The following is a 26,807-nucleotide window of genomic DNA, read 5'->3' on the forward strand; positions in this document are numbered from 1 at the left end:
TTTGACTATTGTTAATATGCTACAGTAAATCACTATATGATGCCATAACTCTAATCAATGCAATTATATGCTTTGTGTTTGCCTATTTGGCCTATGTCATGGTACTCTGGACAGGGCTGACCTTAGCTGAACTAGCACCCTAGGTGAAGGACTCCATGATTCCCCACCAGTGTCTCAGCCCCAACTTACATAGGTGTTTACTAGGCTAACGACCACAAGGGCCTTTTTAAGCCTAGCCATGCATCCATACTATTCAACCCTGCCAAGTCTTGAACCTAGGACCCTGTCAACTATAGAATAGTACATTAGCCCACTAGGCCACTCAGCTGTAAATTACCCAGTGCCCTCAGCTCCTCCCCATCCTAGTCTATGTACACTGTCCAAATTACATGTTCTAACAGTTTGGTTTACTCATTCAATCTAAGCAGGACTGTTGTCTATTAACAGTGGATGAAACAACTGCATTAAGCTAGGTGTTAGGGTGCCTTTCAGGATTTTAGATACTCTGCAATGCATTTTCAAATTTTTTCAAACAGCTTTTTTCATACAAGAGTAGCCTGAACAAAAGCAATTCCATCTTACTCTTCGACTTTGCCTTTTTCTACATCCTATCAGCATACTCTGAGTGAACAACACTATACTGTAATAACTCTGGTGGAAATAACTACATCAAGCCAGGGGTCTGGGAGCCACTAGGCCCCCATAAGCCATGGAGGTTGTAGATGTTCTGAAGTGCATTTTAAAGTTTTTTAAAACAACCTTTTCATCCAACAATGACCTGAATGAAACTCCTGATTAAGGAAGAATTTCAGTCTTGCTCTTTGCTTTTTACTGTACCCTTTCAGTGCATCCTAACTTAATAAAACTAAACTGCAATAAGTAAATTAAGCTGGGGTGTGGGGGACACTAGGCACCCAGAAGGCATGGTGTTACAGATTTTATGAGGTGCATTTTGAAGCTTTTTCTAGCCTTTTTATCCAGTGATGGCCTGAGCAAAAATATTGCATGAAGAAATAAGTTATATTCAGGGTTAAATTTCACAGCTGACCAAATAACAGTTCAAAGTAAACTAAGAAGACAAATGCTTGTGAGGATGCATAAATCCTAACTAGGAAGAGATACCTGCCTCCCAACCCCTTCCCCTCAAAAAAAAAGTTTAACCCCCACTGGTGTTATACTGGAATAAAAATTAAGAGACAAATGGCCACAGTCATATTTCAAGTTTCTGCTGTCATTTGTATAGACTGTATGCCAACTTACCCCTACCCTGAAAAGACAGCCACCTTCTATGTGCTCCTCTGATTTCAGACAGGTACAAAAATGAAAAAAAAACAAATATAGATGCCTGACAGCAGATGTTATATTCTCTAAATAGCATGCTCATTACCCTCCCCTAAAAAATAATCAAACATCAGATGCAATTACAGGTGGCTGTGAGGAAAGTGGAAATAAAATAATGATTACAGTAATGTTTCCAACTCTTTACTTATAAACAGTAAATTACTCATATACAAGCTATGGAGAACTTTTGTGTACCTCTCTGAAGTTTGTAAGGTTAAAGAAATAATGACCACACTGCCCCCAGCCTAACACAATATATACAGACCTCTCTGTTTTGGGGAGGAAGTTAAAGAAATAATGACCTCTTTCTCACCCCCCCCCCCTTCAAGCTACAGCAACCTTCTGTGCACACCTCTAAGCAGGGTAGTTTTACACTATTTTTTGAGAGATGACTGTTTAAACTGAGCAAGTGATGATGGTCAGTTATTTTCATCCAACGAACCAAGCAGTTGTAGCCATTTCTGTGTACAGTTTAGATGTCTGATTGTGATAAAACAGGATGGCCTTGTAATATATTTCACCTTAGTAGCAAACAAACAGTTGCTACACATTAAAATATTCCAAATTTCTTCACAAAAACACATTAGTCCTGCAAAGCCAGATTAATAAGTAAATAACTACATGCTGCTAGTCATTTTCCATCACAAACAGCATTTATACCTAATCTGTCTGTGCATATTAGGTGTCCAGTTAAGTGGTCCTCCGTAATTCTCACAAACACACATTAGTCCTGAAAAAAACAGATAATGACTGTCTAATCTGTGTAAATGACAAGAGAGTTAGTTATTTTCATCTAGCCAACCTCAACCCTCACCCAGTAGTTATGGCCACAATGTCTGATGACTGTGCAATATTATTTCATGTTTGCTCCACACAAACAAGTTGCCATGCATTAAAATATTCCATGTTACTCCACACAATTCACAAAGCCAGAAATATTGCAAAAATATGTGGTTGATCATTGTTAGCATCACTGTAAATATAATAATAATAATATTTATCTTGCTGCAATGCAATCACATTGGGCCATTCCTCTCAAATTTACAGAATTTTGTAGAGCATCTTTGAGTTTGTCTGAAATTTTTGACCTGTCCTCCTTAATATTTTTGATTTTCTGTATTGTCAGTCAATAAATAGAGATTTATAATTTTTATTGTTGGGGAAAAAAATGCGCAAAAAAACCCAACAAATTTGCCTGCAGTCTCCCAAACCACTCCCATCACTGCATGGTGCTCAATACCCTCAACTGGCTTGAGCTTCCTCAGCATATTACCCTCTTCCAGCTACTCACAGCACGCAAAATACTTCATCATCCACACACTTGCTGTCAAATTTTATCTAATGGCATGTACCAAATAGAATCCTAAGATTCTCAGAACTTTAATTTTTGCAAATAAATCTAATAAATATTATGGTGGCTCGCTATCTTCCAAACTACATCAAACTTTTGAATAACCTGCAACAATTCAAATCCACCAAAAATCGCATCTGGCAACTAATAAACTGTAGGTGTAGTACACTTGCATATAAGTATGCATTCCTAACTGTTTACTATGGATACTTTGTAAGTGGATTAATATAGTATTTTTGAGTCTGCGCACACTATCTTTAAAACATGTTTCTTTAATTTGATATGCTTTGTAAAGAATGTTTGTTGAATGTTTGCTATGAAGTACTTTGTAAATAATGTTTGTTGACTATTTTAATTTTGACTTGTCAAAAATATATTTCTAACATTATTTTGGAGCATTTCTCCCAAGGCCCCCACTAAAAAGGGACATTTCAGTTCCTTGAAAGACTTTGCCAGTAAATAAAACAAATAAATAAATAAAACATCCTTCACCCGGCTTTGCAATGTTCAAGTCTAATGTGCGGTTCTGTGACATGAGTGGTCAAGTTAAGTGGAATAACCCTCACCCCCGACATCTGTCATTTTCTCGAGGTGTGGAGCATGTCAGTTGTCAATCCACTGCATAAAGGAGGGCCCACTACTGATGTTGGAAATTACAGACTTATTTGTCTCACTAGTATTATTTTCAAAGCCTATTGGAATGTATTGTAGCTTGTAATGATGTGAGATATTTCCAGCTATGCCGGGAGAAGCAGGGCAGTAGATATGTAACATATGTCGGCACAGTTATCTGGAATTTTGTAAAGAATTGTATGGCATTTGTATATCAACCTGATTTGTACATACGCTTGTGTTGAAAAATGTGTCTGTAAAGCTGCTTGTGTTAAAAATGTACCAACAGTGTGTCTTGCTGGACAGATAAAGAAATATACATGTATTATTGTAACTGTTTATATGTGCATGTTTTAACAGAGGATACTGGAAAAGAATAGGGCAATCTTAATCCACTCAACTTTGAAAATAGTTTGAAAGTAAATTACTTGGTTTAGGCCGTAAAGATTGTATCTTACAGTTCTCAATGTAACCAGAGAAAAAAGTCTGTACTGGGAAGCTTTCTGCATTATCTTTGGGGTGAACTAATTGCTGCTCTGGAAGGGTGGAGGTTTGAAATTGTTTTATGACTTCCAGGAGCTGCAGCAGATCTTAGCAAGGCTCTCTGTGCATGTGTTATTGACACACATGCTAAATTCTGACAGCTTCTAGCCAAGGGGGTAGCATGGGGACGAGAAGTCAGATGACCAGATGTATGTGATGTCATTCTGTAATTCATCACTAAAAAGGATATTTTAATACTAGGTAGAACTGAAGTCTCATTGCAGTCTGGTTTTGGAACCTGACAGAGAAGGACCTCTCACCTACTTCATCTTGCCTTGTTCTAGTAAGTTGAATCAGGAAATAGTAATTCTTTAGATCAGTCAGGAAAATATAGTGAGATTAGTTAAGTATTGTTCTTTTCTATCTGTGTGAATCTGTTTGTCTGTGTTGTTTTAATATTTCCTGTGCTTGAAACTTTGGTGTTTACTGTAAATAGATAGTTAATATTCTCATGTTCTTTTCATATTATTAAATACATTTAAACTTTTTATTGTGGCTGGTCTTTCAGAGACTATTTTAATCTCCGGGAGTACTTGTATATATATTTGGTGACAGCTCTGAATGCTCCTGAAAGCCTTGCTGTTGGTCAAACTACCATTTGTATTAATATTAGTTTCACTCAGTGTAATTGGTTACTCTTGCAAGAGCCTTAGAGTAGCTGGCTTTGGAGTATCTGGTGGTGATGTAATTACCTTATAGTCTGGGCATAAGGGGGCATAGCTAGTAAATCTGTGCCAGCCTTTCCCAGGTCTGTCGGGGGTGTGGATGTGTGTGTGTGAAAATCAAATCTCAGAGTGTGTGTGTGTGTCAGCTGCTTGGAGCAGGCACATAAAGCACTGGTTTCGCAGAGAGAGAGTGGTAGAGGACTTGGCTTGGTCACTCAGCTGAGGGCTCAACTCTATAGCCGTACCAGTGGTGAGTCTTACTGGGGATGTGGAGAGAGGTAGAGGGAAAACCAGCCCTCTAACTGTGTTACCTGTGTGCTCTTAAGGGAAGTTGTGCCCGATGCATTTGGAAGTAGTGGGTGTATCCATTTTTGTACCAAGTGACTGTCCCTCTCAATTGTCAGTGGTGAGGATTCAGGCTCCTTGATTACTGGCCCAGAATGGGGATATCACATAGCTAAATTAATAAACAGTGATATAGATGGCCTTATTCCTGAATACACTTCAGTTTGGCTTTCTAAAGGAAGATTATGCCTGGTTTACCTGGTTGACTTTTTTGAAAGGATTACTGAGGCCATGTATAAGTGGTTTGCAGTCCATACTGTCTATATGGACCTTGCCAAGGTCTATGAGATTATGCCCTCCCTCTGGATTATTGACAAACTCCCAACTCAGCATTAACCCATACACAGTTTGCTGGATTGTTAATTAGCAGTATGACAGAACTTGTACAATTAAGGTGGTTGGGGTGGGTGTTTGCTCAAGACATAAAAATGACACCAATAGTGTGCCATACAGCTCTGTTCTGAGTCCTGTCCTGTTTGTTATATATTTCTGTAACAGAAAAGCTACTATTAAAGGACTATAACTAACAAAGTTTGCTGATGATCACAAACTGGGGGTGGTTATCAATCCTCTTCTGATACTCAAGTTCTCCAGCAAGGTTGAGACCAAGCAAATGCATGGTGTATTAATCTTGAGCTTTCCCTTATCACCAAGAAATGTAGCACGTTTTCCTTTGGTAAATCTAACATCACTACTACATTCAGTAAAGATAATGTTCCACTTAAATTTAACACAGTCATCATGGACTTGGGAAGGTGTGTTGAATAAAGACTCTACTCTGAACAACCTCCCTCTGGTGGTTAGTAAATTCTACTATCTGGTACAACTTATCCTTTGGGATATCTCATCAAGGTCTAATGAAGTTGCAGTCCCACTTCCTTCTTCCCTTATCAGACCCATCATTGACCATAATGCACACTTTGCATGCCCCTACTCTAAACACCTAAAACAAATTGAGAAACTTCAATTTTCCTTCATTAAAACAATCTCTGGTCTCAGTACCCTTGGCTACTCTGACTAAAAACAGTGTACGCCTACTATGTGTATTAGATACTCCAGAGGGATGATCTTTCTGCTTATCCTTCTGTGTTATGAAAGATCCATCACTCTTTGTGCCCCTTCATCTAACTAGAAGCAGAAGTAAAGCAAACATCCAGTCTAGAGACCTGTACTACCACATGAGCAATACTAGATGGCATGACAGTAACGTAACCCAACATATTTCCTACTTCTTTAATTAGCTGTCCTTGCCTTTTAAGTAGAGTACTTCCCTGCCAACCTTTAAAACCAGCCTGGATGGGTATATTTTCACCATAAGTGGAAAAAGTCTACATAATGCGGGCATTTTATGGCATTGTACCACCTGACTTCAGTTCCCAGTGCCTCTGTCGAGTAGAGCCACTGGAGTGATCACCAGGGTGAATTTTCTATTTCTCATCCACTCATCAAGATTTCTGTTGAAGAGGGCCAGTGAGGTGCTCTGTTTGACATGTAAGGGAAATCTGTTCCATAGCATGGGCAGTCTCTGGGTTATGAACCTGTCCCTCCAACTTCTTCTGTTTGTGGTATTGAGGTTGAGGTCTCTGAAGTGTGTGGTGCCGAGAGATTGGGATTTCTTTAAATGTAGCATTTCTAACAGAGCTGGATCAGACATGGATTTGTAAGTCAAGCAGAGATTGCCTCTAAGTAGGTGATATGAGACAAAGAATAGTTGGAGTTTTTTTAATCTGTCCATATAGAACAAGTGTTTAAGGTCTAGGATCCTCTTTGTAAGGTACTTCTGCAGCCTCTCCAGTTCATAGGTTCACAGGTAGGTACTAGGCTATCAGCCCTGGGGCCTATACAAGCCCAGCCAAAAAGGTACCCTGGCTTTTGCCACCCAAGAATATTATTTTACTGTGCCAGTGTCGAGCAGAGCCACAGAGGTGATCTTCGGGGTGAATTTCCTATTTCCCATCCAATCATCAAGATTTTTCTTGAAGAGTGCTAATGAGGAGCTTTGTTTGATATAGACAGGTAGTTTATTCCAGAGTATAGGAAGTCGCTGGGATAGGAATCTATCCCTCCGGCATGTTCTGTTTATTGTGGTGACAAGGTTTAGGTCCCTAGAGCATGTAGCTTGGAGGGATTGGGATTACTTTGTGGAGCATGTCCAGCAGCTCTGGGTTTGACATAGCATTGTATGTTAGGCAGAGATCGCCTCTGAGTAGGCGATATGCAACAGAGTAAAGCTGGAGTTTTTTGAGACTGTCTGCGTAGGGCATCTGTTTGAGGCTGGTTATCCTCTTTGTGAGATATTTCTGCGGCCTTTCCAGTTGTTGTAGATGTCTTGTGAGGTACATACCAAAAGGGGCATTGTACTCTATAATGGGTCTAATGAGTGATGAGTAGAAGGGAACAATGACCTCTTTTTTTCTGGATGAGAAACCTTTTGTAATGAGGTGTGCCACGTAGAAGGATTTCCTGATTACTGTGGCGATGTGATTATCAAAGGAGAGACTACTGTCCACCTGTGTCCCAAGGTCTCTTATCACACTTTTGGTGTTAAGTATACTACCGTCTATGTTGTAGTTCATGGGTACAGAGTTTTTACCAAAGGGGATGACAGTGCACTTTTTGGCATTGAGCTTGAGGCCATGGCTTTGACACCAGTCATCTGTCTCAGTGAGGCCCTTTTGTAGGATGTCCACATCGTTAGGAATTTTGATTATGGCTCCTAGTTTGCAGTCATCTGCGAATTTCATTAGCCAAAGACCTTCTGTGTTAGTCTGTACTTCAGAGAAGTAGATACCAAACAGGAGAGGATCCAGCACTGAACCCTGTGGTACTCCACTTGTCACTAGTCTAAAGTCGGATTTGGAGTCTGCTAGTGGGTTCTGTCAGTGAGCCACTTGGCAACCCATCTTGTGACATAAGTATTTATACCTAGTTTAGTGAGTTTATCTATAATTCCAGAGTGGGGGATGGTGTTGAAAGCCTTGGCAAGATCTAGATAGGCTGTGTAAACCACCTTACCCTTGTCTACGGCTTTGGTGACTGCTTCAAAGAAGTCTATCAGGTTTAGGAGACATGATCTACCTTTTACAAACCTGAACTGGGTGGGGTCCAGAGTTTGGAGATTACCAATGTCTTTGTTTATAAGTTCTATGATGATACGTTCCATGGCCTTGCAGACCAGGCTCGTCAGGCTAATGGGGCGGTAGTTCCCAGGGTCTGTGGTGGCTCCCCCCCCTTGTGGAGTGGGATAACTGTCGCTGTGCGCCATTCAGCAAGCACAAAGCCTGAGGCGAGGCTATGATTGAACATGGTACTTAGGTGGGGTGCCAGTTCGTTCTGTAGTTCATGTAGAACGCATCCTGGGATGTTGTCTGGTCCCATGGATGCTGTGTTCTTGGCTTTGGAGAGTGTGTTTTTTACCTGTGCATCCGTGATTACAGGAACTTTGCATTCTTCCTGTATAGAGATGGGCTCTTTAGGGGGTGAGAGGGGGGTAAAGGTAGCACTGAACCTATCTGCAAGGATTGTTGGCAATATCAGTTGGGTCTGTATATTTAGTGCCGTAACTCAGAGCAGATCTGAGTGTTGCCATTGTGATTCTTGACATAGCTATAGAATGCTTTGTGGTTGTCTTTAGAATCAGTGGCGATTTTGTTTTCATAACTAGATTTGGAGGATTTTATCAGGGATCGCAGCTTCTTACTGAGGCTGACCAGGGAGCTCCTCTACTCATGGGATTTTACTCTCTTTTGCAACAGTTTCTTTCTTCTGTTGTACAGTTTGTTTATGGCAGAGGACCACCAGATTGGCTTCCTTTTTTTGGGGGGGGATAGTGTCTTGGTTCTGTTTGGAATAGCACGATCCATGCACTCATGTAAGTACTTATAAAGTGCAATTGTGTAGGATTCAATAGTCGTAACTGTATTTTCCATCTGCATGGGTGTCATGAAGTTCACCACTTCTGTCTTAAGAAGCATGAAGTTGGCTTTGGAGACATTTTTTACCATGGTTTCCTTAATGGGGGGTGGGGCATGTGGATATCCAGGGTAATTAGCTTATGGTTGGATCGGACCAATGAGGCGTTGACTTCAGGTGTGGAACACTGGTCACTCATGTTGGTAATGTCTAGATCTAGGATATTGTTGCCCCTGGTGGGGGTGTGGATAAGTTGATCCAGGGAATTGGAGTTTATGAATTCCAGAAAGCGTTGAGCGAAGGAGTTGGTACATGAGTAGTTTTCCCAGTTAATGGTGGGGTAGTTGAAATCGCCCATTATTAGGGTGTTTGGTTGAACCCTAATATTTTCCAGTACATCAAGAAAAGAGGAGTGGGAATCCTGGGGCATGGTGGGTGATCTGTAGCAAGCTACAGTTTGGATTGCCGGTTTGCCCACAGTTAGTTGCACTTGGATAACCTCTGCTGCATTATGCTGAGCAACTAGCCTGGAGGTGCGGATATCCTTAATGAATATGGACACACGTCCGCCTTTGGTGTTCCGGTCCAGGTTACATGACCAAAAAGTGTGGTATGAGTTATAGCCTGGTAGTGCAGGGGTGCTCTCTGGAGCCTTGAACCAGGTCTCAGTCACTGCACAGATATCGATGTTCTCCATTTTAAGGAGTGCTTTGAGTGAGTGCATTTTGAGATTTAGACTTCTAGCATTGAGTAGCATCACCCTGAGTTTTTGCTTGCCTGTTCCTGTTATGGTGGTGGATTTGTCATTTGAACCTTGCCTAAAAAAGGCACTATAGGGGCGGCAAGAACATTAGCCAGTATCCAGAATCCCAGGGGTGACAGGTGCAAGCCATCTCTGGCAAAGCATCGTGGTCTGTCAACCATGACATCCCAGGCAGACAGATACTGGATCCCTTTAGAATGGCACCAGAAGCTTGTTGAAGTCAATAATTTTGTCCTTGTACTGCGGCATCATTCTGGGTGATGGCAGAATGCTACTCAGGGCTAGGGTCATACCTGCCTGGGCTACAAGATTGGAGAGCTCTTCCATGTCTCTTTTCATGTAGTCCAGGGAGGTATGTCTTAGTTCGTTCACACCAACATGGACAATGACAGAGTCATATTTGTACTTGTGGAGTGACCTGAGTGTGTGGGTTATGTGGCGGATCCTGGCACCCGACAGGCAGCTGACAGTAACCTTCTCCTTGTTTAGCCTGATGAGTGGGACATCAGTGTGCCTGACTATAGAGTCATCTATGACTAGTGTGTTGGGTACGTTGTTTTGCCTTATTGGCTGTGGTTGAGTGGCACACTGAGTCTGCGGGCTATGTGTCATTTGGGTTGTGTTGGGGGGGGTGGAGGTTGCTTGCATTTCTGCTTTGGAGATCTCTGTTGCTTGTACAGATTATTATTGAAAGCCTCCGCTAATGTTTTTGTGTTTCTGTGTGTGGATTTTGGTGGTGTAGATTTATTGAGACTATGTGATGAGTGTGGTGTGGTGCAAGTGTTTACCTTCTCCTCTTGACTGTCAAGTTCAATCTTGATTGGAGAGAGCTTTACCTCCAGTTTGGCTAGATAAGTGCATCTCTCACAGGTTGTAGTGTTGGGTGGTAGGAGGAGTGGGTTGTCTGTGTACATGAGGCAATTTCTACATTGCCCCAAGATGCTCAGATTCATCAGATAGACAGGAGAGAATGCTGGGAGCAGACCCTTGGACATGCCTGAATAAAAAACTATTTTCCTCTAGATAAGTGAGGAAAGTGAGTACAAGAGCTGTTTTTCTCTAAGCAAGTGAGGAAAGTAAGTACAAAAACTGTTTTCCTCTAGGTAATGAGGAAGGTTGAGTGCTGTAGTAATTAATAGGTTATTTAGTGCTTACAAGTTCTGAACAAGTGCTGATCACGAATAACCAAAGTTAAAACTAAGAATCTGTATCTGGACTAAACTAGTTACAGGAAAGGGGGAAACAAGTGCAAATGCGGGCTTTTAATTCAGAAAGTTGAGAGATATGGAAAAACTGCCCAAACGGCCAATAGCTATAATTTCTGGGCCAGAACAACTCCTTATGTGGTAGATAGGTTACCTAGTGCTTACCACTCCACTGATAAGCTAGAAGGCTTCCCTCCAACACAGAAAGCTTGGGGGAGGGGCTCAGAAGCTTACATACAGTCCTGGATACAGCAAATCTGAGTCTGGGCTACACTAGGTACAGGAAAGGATTTTATATATATATATATATATATATATATATATATATATATATATATATATATATACAGAAAAGTAGCTAAAACAGCCGTAAAAACACTTCAAATGCAGTGCAAGCTAGCACACTTGAGTATGTAGCAATGTTAGACCAAACAGTTTAAAAAATGCAATTAAATTAAAAATGACTAAAAACAAGTGGAGAAGGAGTCTATTAGGTAGAATGAGGTAAAGAGATGGGACTGGGGGGAGTGTCCCAAATCAAATCTACAGTGGGTGCGGGCAACTGCAAAAGCCTCCAAATTTAAACAACAACACAGGAATAGGGAGGGTGGGTATAGGAAAACCAACACCTTCAGCAGAGATCTGAAAAACTATACAGTGAAGCAAAAATAACAGTGCACAACTCTGAAGTCAGCCAGCAGTAATATAAAATTAGTCAAACAACAATTACCAGTACACAACTCTGAAGTGCCAGAAAAATATACTCAGCTCTGTATATCTCCAGATAGTTTGAAGAGCAGTCTGTCAGGACACAGGAAGGCTCCAGCAATGATATGCCTTGTTGCAGGTGTCTAGTGAGGTACATGCCAAATGGGGCATTGTACTCGATGACTGGCCTGATGAGGGAAGAGTACAGGGAGACAATTACCTCTTTCTTCCTGGATGCAAAACCCTTAGTATTGAGATGTACCACATAGAAGGACTTTCTGACCACAGTGGCAATGTGGTGTTCAAAAGAGAGGTTGCTGTTAACATGTGTTCCCAGATCTCTTATAAATCCTCTTGTGTTCAGTTTACTACCATAAATGTGGTAATTCATGGGAACCAGGTTTTTCCCAAAGGGGATGACTACACATTTTTTGGCATTGAGCTTAAGGCCATGGTTCTGGTACCAGTCATTGGTCTCAGTGAGGCCTTCCTGTAGGATGTCACCATCACTTGGGGAATTAATAATAGCTCTCAACTTGCAATCATCTGCGAACTTTGTCAGACAGAGTCCCTTCATGTTGGCCTGGACTTCAGAAAGTAGATACCAAACAGGAGAAGACCCAGGACCAAACCCTGTGGGTTTCCACTCATGACAGGTTGGCAATCTGACATGGAGTCAGCTACTTTCACACTGTGGGTTCTATCTGTGAGCCAGTTTGCAACCCACCTAGTGATATAGGGGTTGATGCCTTGCTTAGTGAGTTTTTCTATGATTCCTGAGTGGGGAATGGTATCAAAGGCCTTGGCCAGATCAAAGCAGGCTGTATGAACCACCTTGCCTTCATCCACAGCTCTGGTGACTGATTCAAAGAAGTTGACCAGGTTGAACAGGCATAATCTACCCTTCACAAAACCAAACTGTGTGGGGTCCAGAGTTTGGAGATTCCCTATATCCTTGTTTATTAGGTCCATGATGATGCGTTCCATAGCTTTGCATATCAGACTCGTTAGGCTAATGGGGCGATAGTTCTCAGGGTCTGTAGTTGCTCCTCCTTTGTGGAGAGGGATGACTGTAGCAGTGCGCCATTCAGTAGGGACAAAGCCTGAGGTTAGGCTGTGATTGAACAGGGCACACAGGGGAGGTGCCAGTTCACTCTGTAGTTCATGTAGAACACAGCCAGGGATATTTTCAGGTCCCATAGAAGCTGTATTCTTGGACTTGGACAGTGATGTTTAAACCTGTGCAGCAGTAATACTGGATGTCTGGAAATCTACTAGTATTGTGATTGGTCCTTTGGTGGGGGAGTTAGGGATAAAGTTGGCACTGAATCTGTTGGACAGTATATTGGCAATATCTGTTGGCTCAGTATAGGAGATACCATTGCGCAGTAGCTCAAAGCAAATCTGGGTATTGCTGTGGAGATTCTTTACATAACTGTAGAAGACCTTGTGGTTGTCTTTACTATCTGGTGCAATTCTGTTTTCATAGCTAGCTTTAGAGGATTTGATGAAGGATCTCAACTTTTTGTTGAGGCTGATAAGGGAGTTTTTCCAGTCTTGGGTCTTCACCTTATTCTGCATCAGTTTCCTTCTCCTATTGTAGAGTCTGTTTATGGCAGGGGACCACCAGATTTTTTTTGGAGGAGAGCATCTTGGTTCTATTTGGTATGGCGAGATCCATGCATTTCTATACATGTTCGTACAGTACATTTTTGTATGATTCAGCGGTCATGCAACTATTCGCCATTTGCATGGGTGCCGTAAAGTTAGCCACCTGTTTTTAGGAGCCCAAAGTTAGCTTTGGAGAAGTTTTTCATGATGGTTATCTTTGCGGGGTGGGGGGGTGGAGTGGGAGAGATGTGGATTTTCAAGGTGATTAGTTTGTGGTCCGATCTAACCAGGAGGAGTTGATTATTGGTGTAGAGCAACGTTTCCCATGTTAGTAATGACCAGGTCTAGAATGTTTTTACCTCTAGTGGGGGTAAGAATGAGCTGGTCAAGGGCATTGGAATTAATGAATTCCAGGAAACATTGGGCAATTATACTGGTACATGAGTAGTTTTCCCAGTTAATGGAGGGGTAGTTGAAGTCGTCCAGTATGAGAGTGTTAGGTTGGACCCTAATATTCTCCAGGGTGCTTAGGAACATGGAGTGTGAGTCTTGGGACATGGTTGGGGACCTAGAGCAGGTGGCATCCTGAATCGTTGTCTTACCCAATGTTAGCTGCACCTGAAATATCTCTGATGCATTATGTTGGGCTACCAGTCTGGAGGTGTGTGCATCCCTTATGAATATGGAAACACCACTGCCTTTGGAGATTCAGTCCAAGTTCTGGGGCCAAAAGGTGTGGAATGAGTTATAGCCTGGTAGTGCAGGGGTACTTTCTGCTGCCTTGAACCAGGTCTCTGTTACAGCACAAATGTCGATGTTCTCCATTTTAAGGAGTGCTTTGAACAAGTGCATTTTGAGATTTAGACTTCTAATGTTGAGCAACATGAACCTCAGATTGCATTTGTTTGTAGCTGTTATGGTGGTAAGTTTGTCTTTGGAACACCATCTAAAAAAGGCACTATAGGGGTGGCAGGAGCCTTGGCCAGTATCCTAGTAGCCTAGGGGTGACAGAGGCAGGCCATCTCTGGCAAAGCATCAAGGTCTGTCAGTCATGTCATCCCAGGTAGACAGATTCTGTATCCCCTTTGAATGACACCAGAAACTTAGCCAATTGTTGAAATCAATCATTTTCTGCTTGTACTGTGGTATCATTCTGGGTGATCGTAGGAGGCTGCTCAGGGCTAGAGTCATACCTGCCTGGGCTACATAATCCAAAAGCTCCTCCATGTCCCTTTTCATGTAGTCCCGGGAGGTACGTCTCAGGTCATTCACTCCCACATGTACAATGACAGAGTAATATTTGCACCTATTGTTGCGGGACCTGAGTGCGTGCATTGTGGTGGATCTTGGCACCTGGCAGGCAGCTGACAGTTACTTTCTCCTTATTCAGCCTAGTAAATGGGACATCAGTATGCCTTACTATTGAGTCACCTATGACAAGTGTGTTGGGCATGCTGTTTTGCCTTATGGATTTTGGTTGAGTGGCACACTGTTTAGGAGAGTTATGTGTCTCATGATTAGTGTTGTGTTATGGTGGTTGAGTGTTTTTCTGCCTTAGAGGTCTCTGCTTTTTGGGTAGATTTTTATTGAGAGCCTCTGCTAACATGGGTGTATGGTTTGCGTTTTTATGTGAAGGTAGCGCTGGTGTGTGTTCTGGAGGGCTACATGTTTCATGTGGTGTGGTGCCAGTGTTGACCTTCTCCTTTTGGCCAGCTATTCTGGTCTTGGCTGGAGAGTGCGTGGCTTCCAGTTTGGATATATAAGTGCATCTATCGCAAGTCTGAGAGGTAAGAGGAAGAAGGTTGTCAGTGTACATGAGGCAGTTGCTACATTGCCTCGGGATGCCTAATTCCACCAGATTAATAGGAGAAAGAACAGGGACCTGACATCTAAACATGCCTGGAGGTGTAGGCATTTATAAGAAGTACTGGAGCTGTTTCCTTGTAGAATGTTTAGTGCTGGTAGCACTTTTGTGTGCTACAATAATTGCTACACGATGCCTTGTAAAGTGCTGGACTAATAAGCTAGTAAAAGTGCAGGAGAGGAGAGAACTAGCAGATCAAGGGAAAAATTAAAGAGCAGACTTTTTTGCACCCCTCAGAAGCTTACAAACAGTCCTGGATACAGCAAATCTGTATTTGGACTACACTAGTTACAGGAAAGGCAGGAAACAAGCGCAAAAGTGGACTTTTAAACCTGAAAGTTGAAAGAGATGGAAAAAAATGCCCAATAAACTACAATTTATGAGCCATAAACCATTCCTCTTATGGCAGATAGGCTACCTAGTGCTTACCACTCCCACTGATAAGGTAGAAAGCTTCCCTCCAGCACAGAAAGGCTTGGGGACTCAGACGTTTACAGAAAATCTGTATCTGGAGTAGTCTATTTACAGGAAAGGCGAGAAACACGTGAAATGTGGGCTTTTAAACCAGAAGGCTGAAAGAGATGGAAAAACTGCCCAAACGGCCAATAAACTACAATTTCTGGGCCAGAAACCACTCCTTTTGTGGTAGGTAGGCTACCTACTGCTTACCTCTCCCACTGATAAGCTAGAAGGCTTCCCTCAGACACAGGCTTAGTTAAAAAAAAAATGGCAGGACACCACATATATTTATGTCATTATTTTCTTTTTATGTGGGTGATTGGACTGGTCAAGGGCTCTCTTCCTTCATGACCTGGACCAAATGAAAGGCAAACTGAACTTGCAGTATAAAAGTAACTACTACTTCAATGCTATAGCAAAAACAGTAAGTGATGCAAAGAATCTTAATAGTTAAGACTTTGCAAATTGTACAGAATGACCTGTACCGTTATGTACTTCACAAAAACTTCAACAGTAAGGGCATGTATCACTCAACCACGTAGTAGGCATGCATATTAGATTCTTCTGATGACAAGTTGTGACAGGGTATGTAAACTAAAATTCTAGATTGTATAAAAGGTGCAAATATTACGGTCTTATGAGGACTTGCTCTAACTGAGTACTTATGGGCTAAACACTGAGCAGAAGGACTAAACCTGAATAACTAACTAACTAAGCTTAATATATGGGATGCTAACACTCTGGTTGCAGTTAACAGAATCAAATGTCCATATGGAGTCCTGCAGTTTACTGAGCAGTATTTTGAAGAAATGGGAATCATCATTTCTTTTAATTAATTCCTGTGTTTCATTGAACAATGTGACAATGTCAACAAGAGCAAGATAACAGAACAGTGGGAATAAGGCACTTTCCTTTACCCCATGTCACTGTATTTATACACATCGGGGTGTAAGAGTGCAAGGAGACTTGTCTGACCATGATGTATGACATAAACCAGATGCATAGCAAGGGTGGGGCAAAGAGGGCAATTGCTCCAGTTGCAAAGTATAAGGAGCGGTGCATTTTTGATGGAACAGCAGTTCCTATTTATTTTTCTCTACTGGCATTTCAAAATACCAGTACAGAAAGAGAAAGGCATTTCAGAGCTTCCTGTGTGTTAAGCCATATATATAGGTTTGCTATAGTTTAAAGTCCGCCAGAGTTCATTGATATTGGCCTTGTTTTCAGAGAAATAAATGCTAAAAAGGAGCAGTCTCAGGACTGATCCCTGGGGGACCCGCTTATGACTGTCCTCTTTGTAAATGATGACTCCCCAATTCTAACTTCTTGGGTCCTGTCTGTGAGCCATCTGGCTATCCACCTGGTAACATTAGAGTTTACACCAATCCTCTTGCGTTTGTCAAGAATGCCCAGATGGGGTGCTGTGTTAAATGCCTTGGCCAGGTAAAGGTAAGCAGTGTGAACCATTTTGCCCTCATCCATTGCTTTGGTGACCTTCTCAAAGAAGTTCACAAGGTTCAGTAGGCATGACCTGCCCTTGATGAAACCAAACCAGGTTGGGTCCAGTGTCTGGAGGTTTCCTGTGTCATCATCAATCATTTCCATGATAATTCTTTCCACGGCTTTGCACATGGGATTAGTGAGACTTATGCATCTGTATTTTCCAGGGTCTGTAGATGGCCCACCTTTGTGCAGAGGGAAGACTGTTGGTGTTCTCTATTCATGGGGCATGAAACCTGTTTGGAGGCTACAATTAAATAGTAATTCCAGAGGGCCCGATAAGTCATGTTTCATGCTATTAGAGCTCATCTTGGGATATTGTCTGGGCCTATCAATGCAATGTTTATGGCCTTAGAGCATTAAGGATCTGTTCCCTATTGATAGCAGGGGGAGCTATAGTTGATGGTATTTCCTGAGGGAAGGCTGGGGGAGAGAGGGGTAAAGTTGAAGCTGAATTTGTTGGCCAGAAGGTTTTCTCTATCTTCTGGCTCAGTATAGGTGACTCCATTAATAATGAGCTCTGCATGTAATTGTGTATTGCATTTGAGGTCACTGACATAACTATAGAATGCCATGTGGTTGCCCTTGGCCTGGGAGGCCAAATTTACCTCAGGTTTGGCTTTGGTAGGCTTTATTTGTCCTCTCAGTTGTTGGTTTAGTTTGATGGTAGTGCTTTTATCCTGCTGGGTGCTCCTCCTAATTTTTGTCACAACTTTCTTCTTTCTATTATACAGCCTGTTGATGTCTTGAATTCACCAGGGTGGGTATAGCTGCCTCTATGCAGCTATTAACATGGTTGTGTATGGTTTCTCTGAACAGTTCTGAGTAGGCAGCAGTGTTCTCAGGATTTATGTGAGGCATGAAATTTTGTCAGGTTATCACTTAATACTAGAAATGTAGCCTTAGAGTAGTTCCTGAATATTCCAGGGTTACCTGGGGTTCCAGGTTTTTCTTTTACTGCAGAAGAGACCATTTGTTTGATTGATATATATATATATATATATATATATATATATATATATATGTATATATATATATATATATGTAGATATTAATGTATTACGTTTGTTTACCGGGATGGTCCACTGGGCGTAGGTGAGCCCATTTTCAGTGGAGGCCAGTGAAAAAAAGCTCCACATGTATTAAACAATATATATATGAAAGAACACACAGTACAGAGTATGTACAGTCACAATGCTTAGAATAGTATGAGTACAAAAGTGCAGATTTACAGAACATATTTGCATTGGAAATAAGTTGTCTAGAATAAATGGAGCATACATGAATTAACACACACAGTACATAGTATATGCAATCACGATGGTAGGAAAATCATGGGCACAAGAGTACAGATTTACATACATAGTGCCTGTTTGCATTAAACAATCCATAAATACAGTTAATAGGATTACATGACTAGACATGTCAGTTGTATGTTAATTAACTAATGGAGGTATTAAGTGTGAACAGGGGAATTTAGCAGGACAGAAAAGTGCATAAGCAGTCAGTAATGGAGATGAAGAATAGAAGTATAGAGATGGAGTAAGGTAAGGGGTTATAGTGGAAGGAAATCAGGTGCTGGAGAGTGTTGTATTGGGACATTTACATAGCCAGAGAGAGGAGACAGCAGGTGGTTCTAATTGAAGGTGGGAGGGAGTTCCATAGTTTTGAGGCAGTCAAAGAATAGAGCATCTGATCAGCTGAGAGATCTGGCATTTCTACTTTGAGCAGCAGTTTGTTTTCTGATCTAAGAGGTCTGTTTCGGTGATACATGGTCAGTAAGGAAGAAAGAGAAGGGCAGACTGAAGGATTATATATAAATTTATGTGTGGTAGTTAGTTGTAGATAAGTGAGATAGTCTGGAACTTCGAGCCAGTTTAGTTGATGAAGTGATGCACAGTGGTGGGCTGAAAATTTTGCATTTGTAACGAATTTAGCAACTTTATTGTAGCATGAGTCTAGTTTGGTTTTCAAGGAGGACTAAATGTTGGTAAGGATTGGGGCACCATATAAGAAGAGAAGATATGAAGGATGAGGCTAGAGCCTTTTTGCAGTGAGATTATGGAAGTAGTTGTGTCTGTAGAGAATATTCAATTTCTGATGTGTGTTTTTAATGTTGCTGTGGGTATGAAGGTCAAATAAGTTTTCATCTATAATGACACCTAGCATTTTATGACTAGGAGCAACTTCAATGATAGTGTTGTTTTGGGAGTGGACCGAGAGTTCATTCTTATTGAGGGGGTGTTTTTTTGAGGGGTGAATATTAGGAGTTTAGTTTTATTGGGGTTTAGAGCAAGATGGTTATTGGACATCCAAGTTTCAGTTGAAGTAAAGGCATTTTGTGTAAGGAGTTATCCCACTATCCAACTAGCTGCATGGGTAAAGTTACAGTCTTATGTGTAGTAGGTTCTGTGTTCAAGTCCGTAACAGGCAGAATATATCTGTAAAAGAATGTAACTTATTGGGAGGCTGATATAATGGTTAAGGTGCTTACCTTACAGACACAAGGTGCAGAGTTTGATTCTCACATGGGGCCTAGTTGGCTAGGCTTAAAATGGCCCACAAAGGCAGTTAGCCTAGTATGAACCTATGAGTTGTAGATCAAGTTGGAGTTGGCACTGCAGATGATTGTAGAATCATCTGTATATTGGATGACAGTGCCTTGACTAAGAGTGGAATGGAAGTTGTTAATGAAAATGCTAAATAGGAGGGGGTCCAATGTGGATCTTTGCAGTACACCTGTGGTAGTGTTTAGGAATGGTGAGGAGGAATGTTGCCATTTGGTGGATTGTTGCCTATTGGATAGATAGTTTGAGAGCCAGTTTAGGGTTGGGGGTGAGAAACCCAAGTTGGAGAGTTTGGAGAGAAGGAGGGGATGGGATACCATATTGAAGGCTTTTGAGAGGTCAAGGAAGAGTGAAGAAACAAAGTAACCAGCATCACGGGCCATATTAACTGTGTCCATAAAGGAAATGAGAGCTGTGCTAGTATTATGACCAGGCCAGACACTGTGCTGAGTGGGAGAAAGGGATTTGGTTTGTAACCAGATGATTAAGAAGCTGACTGTGAACGTATTTGTCTAATATTTTGGAAATGGGAGAGAGAATAGTGATTGGTCAGAAACTGGAGATGTCTGAGTTGTTGCCACCTTTATGAAGTGGAAGGACATATGCTTTTTTCCAGGTATGTGGTACAAAGGACTCCTGAATTGATCTATTAAGGAGTATGCTGATACGGTTGGCAATCGAGCTTGTGGAACATTTCAGGAATTCTGCCGGTATGATGAGAACATTTTGGTTTTTTTGCCCCTCAGTATTTAACCGGATGTCAAAAAGTGAATAACTGTTATTTCTGGGAAAACAGATACCCTCTAGGGATTACCATACCTTGTGTATACCTTGTTTACGGATGCTCCGGCGCCTTCTTCGTCAAGAAGCCAAAGACAAACAGTGTGAAGCTAGGTTGATGAACCGCAGTCTCAGGAGGTAGGCCAGGCTGAGGGGCTCTCAGGTAACTGTTCTTCCCTCTCTTCCCAAGGTAGTTGAGCCTCTCCTTCTGTTGCCAAAACTTCTTTGAGAGGTAGGCCAAGTTCAGCTTCAGTGGGGGCTTCTCCTAGCATTTCGGGTTCTGTACCTAAGAAACATATGCTTAAAATGGCAGAAGATTTGATTACTATGATTAGAGGTTCTATGCCCCGCCTGATAAGAGAGGCTAGGTGGAACCGAGTTTGATAGTTTTGAACAGTGTTCAGAGGCTTCAGGAGTCTTCATGGAAGACTTGCAGGAGTATCCTACTTATTCTGATTCTGAACTATTTCTCAAGGGCCTAAAGGTGTTAAGGCTTCTGTAGTAAAAATTGTAAAGAGTTGCTGGATTTGGTTCATGTCTGAACAAAATGGAGGACAAAGCTAAGTCTATGCAAACTGTTAAAAGATTTTTGCAGGTACAGCCACAAGTTTAGTAGAAATTTTTATCTCTCCTCAACACTTTTCTGGACATCCCAAAGTTCAAGATGTTGATGTTACACAAGCTTTTACCTCTGCTGGGCAAGATCACTGATGGTAACTTTAGCTTCAGGAATTCAAATCTATCCTTACTTGGACGACTGCCTGATTCTGGCTCAAAGAAAAAGACCTTCTACAGCATCTCTGGAATATGTTATGCAGTGCTAAGATAACTGCATAGGAAGCTACAATGGTATCTCAAAATGTATGGACACAGCACTGCCAGGATTTGGACACTGTCATTCAAATAATAATACCTTCAAAAAGAATTTTGATGCCTCGGACATTGCTTGGGAGCCATCATCTAAATGGAGTGGATACAGACAAGTGGCTGCCAGACTACAGCATCTACATATCACAATGAAGAAGATGTTAGCAGTCCAGTTTGCATTTGTAAGGAGTTACTTCAACTGTCATGTGGTACATCAACAAGCAAGGGGGACACATTCTTATCCTCTATGCAGGCAAGTAGCAGATGTGTTAAGCAGACAAATCATTCTGTTAAACTTCTCCACTAAACCACCAGCACACCACAGTATTGCACAAAGGGGTTTCATCACACAGAAGAAGTGGATGCTCTGTCTTTCAGTTCAGAAAAAAATTCATGTGTGTACCTTTCCTCCTCGTCATCTGCTCAATGTCAAGCTTCACTCTCTTCATCTAAACAGCCTGCATATTCTGTGTTGAAAGACCTAGTACAAGGAAAGTGTACGAGAAAAATGGAAGATTTTTTTTTTTTTTTTTGGAGACAAGAAATTTTTTCTGTTTCTGAGCCTAATTTTGTGGCTCTTCAATATCTTTACTGACTGAAATACTTGTCATGGAAGACTGCTTTTCTGTTGGCTATTACTCTGCAAAGAAGGGGTCTGAGTTTGCAGGCCCTTATGGCAGTAGAGCCATTTTTTTTTTTTTCCATAAGGAGGTATCAACTATTCATTTGCCTACTTTTTATGCAGACCCCAAAATAAAGGGGAAAAGATTTTGCACACTTTAGATGTACACAGGCAATTGCGTTTATTATTATTTAACTAGGACTAAGGATTTCAGGCAGTCTCAGTTGTTGTTTTGTTTTTTTTTTTGTTCACAGGGCAAGCCTGTGTCAAAACAAACTATTTCTAGGTGGATTGGCTTTTGCATTGCATTTTGTTATTCCCATCATGCAAGGAGATTCCAGCTGGATTAGGCCTCATTCCACTAGGGCTACTGCCACTTCACAGCAACAGCATTCTAAGGGGTGGCAACTAAGGATATTTTGGAGCTACTTCAGCTCCTGCTTCTTTATGATTTGCCAGCCTCCCTTACCTCTGGCTGGGATTTCTACCCCAAAAGGACTGCTGCAGCAGGGGAAGTCCAATTTACTCCCTCCCTCCCCCCTCTGTGTTTAGGGGTGGTGTGTGATATGACGCCGGTCATGCGCATTTAGTACCCTGTGATACTGGACAGTCTAAGTCGCGCTTCTGACCGACCGACGCCACTATACTCTGGTATATGGGACCGCGACTGACGGACTATACCCAATAGTAAGGACTGCAGCAATGGGGATCCTCGAACATCTACATTTATGGTAGGTACAAAACTGTACTTTTTCTGGAGCATTAGTATATGGTTTGATGTTAAGGAGGAGTTTTTTTTATAATGGAGGTAGGTATAAGTGAGAGGGAAAAATTAGGTAGAGAGGAAGTTGATGACTGTGATAAGAAAGATTCAGCTGTATTGGGTTTTGTTTGTGGGAAGGTGGTGAGTTTAGCTGTGATGTCAATAAAATGTAAGTTAGAGTGAAGCTATTTCAGTGGGTGTTTTGTTTGGATTGGGCAAAGATTATCTGAGCCTGGATCAAGTAGAAAATTAATTGCTCCCAAAAATTTGTTAGGGTTTAGTTTTTGAACAGTTTGGAAGTGTTCTTTTTTATTTTTAATGATTAGTCATTTTACACGATTGCATAGCTCATTATAAGAATGAGGTCAGAAGGATTTTTATTTTTTTGCCAGCTTTCCAGGCTTTGTCCCTTTCTGTCATGGTTTGCATTTGCTACGCCAGCTGGCTTGCTTAGTCTTTACTCTCTCTTGATGGAGAGGGGCTAAACTATTTAAAATCCTAAGAAATGTTGAATTGAAGAATTTGACAGCATTGTTGAGAGGGAGAGTTTTTAGTGCTACCCAACTGATACTTTGTAAAATTTCATTAAAAGTAATAGGGCAGAAGTGAGAAAGCTCTCTGATTTGCTTAAATTGGTGTTTATTTGGTACTAAGGTAGATTTACGTACTATAAAGGCTGGTGAGTGGTCACTGATGCTGTTTGGTAGTATACCAGAGGAGATGTTGTTAGGCTCAGAAACCAGTGTCCAGTCCAGGATTGAGCCTGTGTTGTTTTTATTGTTGGGTCTAGTTATATTGGTGATTAGCTGGGTGCAGTTATAAAGGCAGATGTTGGTGAAGGGGTGCTGATTAGAGATATCAAACCATTTAATGTTAATGTCTCCTAAGATGATAGTTTCGTTTTAATATTGTTAGTTGTCCAGGCTGTGTAGAGAATATCAGAAGGAGTTGCATTGTGTCTTTGTAAACTTGGAGAAAGCATATGACAGGGTGCCTACATAGGAGGAGTTGTATTGTATGAGGAAGTCAGGAGTGGCAGAGAAGTATGTAAGAGTGGTACAGGATATGTATGAGGGTAGTGTGACAGTAGTGAGGTCTGCAGTGGGAGTGACAGATGCATTTAAGGTGAAGGTAAGATTACATCAAGAATCAGCTCTGAGCCCTTTCATATTTACAATGGTGATGGACAGGTTGACAGATGAGATCAGACAGGAGGTCCTGTGGACTGTGATGTTTGCAGATGACATTGTGATCTGTAGTGAGAGTAAGGAACAGGTTGAGGAGACCCTGGAGAGGTGGAGATATGCTCTAGAGAGGAGAGGAATGAAGGTCAGTAGGACTAAGACAGAATACATGTGTGTGTGAATGAGAGGGAGGCTAGAGAAATTGTGAGGATGCAGGGAGTAAAGTTGGCAAAGGTGGGCGAGTTTAAATACTTGGGATCAGCAGTTCAGGGTAATGGTGAGTGTAGAAGAGAGGTGAAGAAGAGAGTACAGGCGGGGTGGAGTGGGTGAAGAAGAGTGGTCAGGACGGATTTGTGACAGACAGGTACCAATAAGAGTGAAAGGGAAGGTCTGCAAGAGCGTTGTGAGACCAGCTGTGTTATATGGGTTGGAGATGGTGGTATTGACAAAAAGGCAGGAGTCAGAGCTGGATGTTGCAGTGTTAACAATGTTAAGATTTGCACTGGGTGTGAAGAGGATGACAGGATTAGGAATCAGTATATTATTGGGTCAACTCAAGTTGGATGGTTTGGAGACAAAGCCAGAGAGGTGAGATTGCATTGGTTTGGACATATGCTGAGGAGGGATGCTGAGTATATTGGGAAATGGATGCTAAAGGTGGAGCTGCCAGCTAATGGGAAAAGAAGGCCTAAGATAAGGTTTATGGATGTAGTGAGAGAGGACATGCAGGTGGTTTGCATGACAGAACAAGATGCAGGGGACAGGAAGAAATGGAAACAGATGATCTGTGGTGACACCTAACAGGAACAACCGAAAGAAAAAGAAGTTGTTGTCCAGGCTAGGATATCTTCTGGTATAAGAATGTTATTACCTCGGGGGATATATAGGACCATGATACCAAGGCTTCTACAACTGTTTAGTCTAAGGAAGGCTACTAGTATCTCTGCTGTGGAGAATTGTAGGACAGGTTTTGTGTATGGAACTACAGTGAAGGTGTTTGGGTATATCAAGGTGACACCACCACGTTTTTTCTGTAGTCTGTCTGTTCTAAGGCAAGCGTAGCTAGGGGTAGGTTTTAGCCAAGTGTCAGTAGCTACAGTGAATTCAGATTTATATTGGGTTAACCAGGCATGCAGATGTGGGATTTTATTTCTTATGCTTTGAAGATTAAGGGTTCTGAGGTTTAGGGATCTTAAGGGGTTAGGGGATTTGTAAGAGGTTGTGGAGGGACCAGGATTTGGATGTATATATCTGCATTGCTTTAAGTTGCAGTAAGTATAGTAAGCTACAGGTGGGAGTTTATTTTTGGTTTTGTGGTGGCAGTATAGAGTAAGATTACTACTGTTTATTTTGAAGAGGGAGGATTTTTAGTTTGGTCGGTAATACTAAGTCTGTTGCATATATACTTGAGGCTACTGCAGAGTAACTGGGGGGAGATTGTGTAAGTGTGGTTGTAGTAAATGTAGATTTGTGAGGTATATAAGTTGTTTGATGTAATGTTAGTTGTAGTAAGAGATAGAGGGATAGAGAGAATATAAAGAGAATAGCACTGGAGAAGAGAGACATTGTAGTGAGGTGAGCTTGTGTGTGTAAGGAAGATGTATGAGGAATAAGTGTTGTAGTGGTGTATATAAAGGCATTTTGGAAGTAGTGGTGCAGGAGAGTGCAAAGGATGAACAGAGTAGTTTGGAAAAGTAAAAGTGGTTGGATAGTAGATATAGATATATGGTTAGTTGGATGTAGGAGTAGGTTGAATGGAAGTGGGTCAGACAGAGATGAGTAGTAGTAATGGAGAATTGGAAGATAAACAGGAGGATTATGATGAGGTATAAGATAAGGGGTGGGGTAGGTGGATCACGTGACGTTGGTTGTGAAGATAAGGGGGTGGGGTAAATAGAGCAAGTACACATTGATGTGAAGACATAGTGGGAGGAGTTAGATGGATAGGGGAATCTAATTAGAGGAGATGTGTGGGAGGAGGAGTTTAGCTAGCTGTAAAAGTAATTGAAGTCGGGGTGTCTGGGAATGGGGGTAGAGTAGGGGAGCTGAGTGAGCCCGAGTGAAGTGAGGGCAAATGAAGGAGGTTGCACCAAGAAGTCAGTTTGCCACCAAAAAATACAATCAGTAATCCAGCCTGTGACGTTGAAGTTTTACAGACTGAATGTTTTAAGATTGAGAGTTAAGAAGCTTTTCTATATAAAGGAGAGGAAATACTGCAGATGCTTACTGGGTGGGAGGTTGAGATATGAAAAATAATACCATGTATCAGACAGCTAAGTGAGGGAACTATTACTTGTATGTAACGATGCTTTAGGAAGGACATTGTAGGAAGGTACAGAGAGACAAACATAATAACTAAAACAAATATGGGGGGGGTGTTGGGGAAACTACAGGTGTTTCAGTGATGTGCTCCGGATGAATATGGACACAGTTTAGAGTTAAAAGTAGAATATTAACTCAAAAATATACAATAACTGAAATAGCAGCTGTTATTTGAGCCAAAAAGCCACAGTGTAATCCAAGTTCAGACCTGCAATGTCTTTTGGACAGTCGGGGGGACTTGTAGTACTAGTTAGGTATTGCTTCTGACCTATGAAAAGGGAAAGAGAGAGGAAGGTTAAGTATGCTTTGGGAACAATGGGTAATATAGAGAAAAAAGCAGGACAAAGTTTAGGGAGAAGCAAGAAAGACTATGATAGTATCAGATAAGTTATATAAGTCAGGAAGGGGAGGGTCCAAATGGAGAGGTGAAAAGTCAGCAAGCGTAGGAGAGTAGTAGTGCTGAAATTGAATTCATCCTCAAGTCTTGGTGAGGGCCTTGATGAGCTGGACTGCTTTTACTAAATCTTACCAAGGCAACACTGATATACAGACTGTATTTATATGGCATATATCATGGACAGAAGTAGGTTAAAAATTAAAAAAAAAAAAAAAGGCTGTGTGCACGAGACCCAGGATAAAAAAGTGCCCAATTCTGGTAGGTGCACTGGTGCCAAGACCAGAAAAGATGACAGTGTAGAATCCTCAAAATATGGAAACATACCTACAATGGGAACAGGCTCAGGGGGAGGATGGCCCCATGTTGTAGAAGGAAGTAGCGGTCCACAAAAACTGATAGGCCAAAGAAGAGCCATTAAGACAACAA

The 26,807-nt window shown here is 41.5% G+C and overlaps 1 protein-coding gene across 2 annotated transcripts in view; it reads left to right on the forward strand.

The window, feature by feature from the left end:
- The window catches only part of SLC22A23 (solute carrier family 22 member 23), a 1,393,214-nt gene that overhangs the window by 579,253 nt on the left and 787,154 nt on the right, over window positions 1-26,807 (forward strand). The gene's annotated exons all lie outside the window — the stretch shown is intronic.

This window comes from Protopterus annectens, chromosome 1.part1, assembly GCF_019279795.1.
Source record: "Protopterus annectens isolate FY-2018-M chromosome 1.part1, PAN1.0, whole genome shotgun sequence".
In the NCBI taxonomy this organism is placed as follows: Eukaryota; Metazoa; Chordata; order Ceratodontiformes; family Protopteridae; genus Protopterus; species Protopterus annectens.